This window comes from Lolium perenne, chromosome 7 (assembly GCF_019359855.2).
Source record: "Lolium perenne isolate Kyuss_39 chromosome 7, Kyuss_2.0, whole genome shotgun sequence".
Lineage (NCBI taxonomy): Eukaryota > Viridiplantae > Streptophyta > Magnoliopsida > Poales > Poaceae > Lolium > Lolium perenne.
In genome coordinates this window covers 230,568,841-230,571,440 of record NC_067250.2, presented here as the reverse complement: position 1 = coordinate 230,571,440, position 2,600 = coordinate 230,568,841, and the positions used below count along the sequence as shown (strand labels likewise).

General features: G+C 50.4%; 1 long non-coding RNA gene across 1 annotated transcript; it reads left to right on the top strand.

Moving 5' to 3' along the window:
• Window positions 1-308: 308 nt before the first annotated feature.
• LOC127312093 (uncharacterized) lies at window positions 309-1,174 on the top strand. Its single transcript, XR_007858154.1, has 3 exons — window positions 309-617; window positions 706-928; window positions 1,041-1,174. It is a non-coding gene; the product is annotated as an uncharacterized lncRNA (long non-coding RNA).
• The last annotated feature ends 1,426 nt before the right edge of the window (window positions 1,175-2,600 follow it).

Below are 2,600 nucleotides of genomic sequence, written 5' to 3'. Positions count from 1 at the left end.
CCCTTCTCTTTTTCTTCTAACAAAACCGTAACCCCTCTCTTGGGCTCTCTCTCTCTGGCCCATTCTTCCCCCTCCACCTTTCTCTCCTGGCGGCCCAATTCTCCTCCTTCCAACACCCCGGCCCAAGGCCTGTGTACCCCTTCACACTGTGGTCATCTTTCTCCACCCAAAGCACGAGAGAGACGTGCTCCTCTCTCTTCCCCGGTCGACGTCACGCCATGGACCACGCCAAGCACGCCCACTCCCCACCTGCTCCCTTTTCCTCTTCCCTTTTAATTCCTCTCCAAGCCAAGGAAAATCCTAGCCCTTCTCCCCTCTCTGCCGCCGCCACTCCCTCCTCTTTCCCTACCCTTTTCTATGTTCTCTGTAGGCAAACGAAGGAACAGCACCACCACCTCCCCGTCATGGCGCTGCTGCTATAGACAACCCCTCGCCGAGCCGAAGACACCGACGGATGCGCCTCGTCGTCCTCTACGTTCGGGTGCAAGGAATCGAGTTGGGACAACTCCAATCAACGGCGAATTCGCCGATTCCATCTCCGACCTGCCGGCGAACTTCTTCGATTCCGGCCGCCTCCGTCCTCGTCCGACGGCCTCGACCACAAATTCACACTCCTGGTACTCTCACGCTTCTCCTAGACCTCCCTTTCTTCTTACTCGTTCTCTGGTTCAATTCTCCGACGGTGACCGTCGTTTTACCTCGCAGATGCTCGTCGCCGGTGAAGCTCCGGTGACCCCATGTTGCCGGCTCCGCCACATCCTGGTTCCCCACAGCGAGGCGCGCCCCCGACGCCATCTCCCGTGTCCCGGTTCATCCTGACCTGCTGAATCGAACCCTGGCCAGAGCTCTGTTCCGCCATGGCCTTCATCCTGGAGCTCCGCGTTTGTCTGGTTCATGTTGCCGCGCGCCCATCTCTTGACACCATCAGGTTAACATCGCGGTGGTAAACTGCTTGCTCGCTGATCCTTGAGGTTCTGAGGTCAAATCCCCAATCTGGCTAATTAAGCCTTTTTCTTTTGTTCCCTTGTTGCTTGATTCAGATCTGCACCTGATGGGCTTCAGCCCAGATCGTCCCTCCCTTGGAGAAGCCCACCGTGCGCGCAGCAGTCAGTGAGCCCAGCGTTGCAGGTAGCAGCCCAACACACCAGATCCTCCCCTCTCTTTTTTTTGTCCCACTCTTTTGCAAAATTGGTTTGAATTATATTTTCTAAACCGTAACTCAAAATAAAATGTTTTATATATGAAAATTGATCAGAAAAACATAAGGAACATGAATATGCCATCCATTCATCTGTTTGCATCTCGCATCATGTCGCGCATTGATATTCTTCCATGTTCACCTAACATAATATGCGGAGTATTTCGGATACCGACTATGGTTTCCCCGCTCCGTTTAACTTTGAAGTAGCTCACCCATGCCATGTGATGCCATGCTAATGAACACTTAACTTTGCCGGTAGGAAATGCAAATCGAACATAATAATTTGTTTGTCTGGGGTTCCGACTCCGATTAAATTGGATAAGTTGCATCGCATCATCGTTGCCATGTCATGCATATCATATCATGATCATGCCGGTTCTTTATCCGTAGTAGTAAGACTTGCATACATTGTTTGTCCAGCATTTGCTTCTTCCCGGATAGGATCGCGAAGTGGTGATGTGAGATACGCCAAGTTCTCCGGATGTTCCTCGGCGAGCTTTAACAGGCAAGCATTTCCCCTATACTTCTGCCCCTGCAGAAGTCGCTCACCTATTTTATTTTGCCTTCTCCCTCATGCTATCCTTAAGTTGCGTTCTTGTCACGTGTCCTTTCCACTTGTTACCTCAAGCAGCCCATATCGCCACCACCACCTCCTACGGCTATTGTTTGGTTATCGGGTCTGCCTTGCGAGTCGTAGTGCATGCTAGTGCTGTCTTATCTCGTTACCGTTATTGTTATCTTATCGGGTTATATGTTGGGAAGAATCATGGTTACTTTAGTTGTTGACATTTGTTTAGCGGAGGCATCGGTGGGTCAGCTGATACTTGTGACGCCCCGAAACCGGTATCCTGAGGATTCCAGCGATCCCGCCGAAATCCGCACGATATCGATTCTGAGACGCCCTCCGACACGACGTGCGCGACGAATCACACACGTGATGTCAGAGGAATTAACTCGAGCGGTAACATTACAACAGGATTACAATAGAGCCCACAAGATACATATATTACAACAACGACTCCAACGAGTCAAGATACAAATATACAATACAAAGATCCAAATCATACAAAAGAGCGAATACATCCGAGTACGGACAAGATACAAATTGGACTAAGAGTCCTGAAGATAACCAGTGGCGTCCATAACCCTGCCCAGGCCAAGCCGAAAGGGTAACCTTGCTAACGTCGTCTTCATCGAACATATCTTCATACCTGCCCGGTTATATCCAGTAGAAGCAGCAATAAGTACGGGTTCGTACTTAACAAGACTTCAAGACGTATAAGCATTCGTCAACCAGTCGTCCTTTGTACTTGAGGCACGCAGGGGACTTAGAGGACGCAAGAGGAACGTCATAGGCAATATGGTGGAGTTAAGCGGCAGCGCGCAAGCACTAAAAACC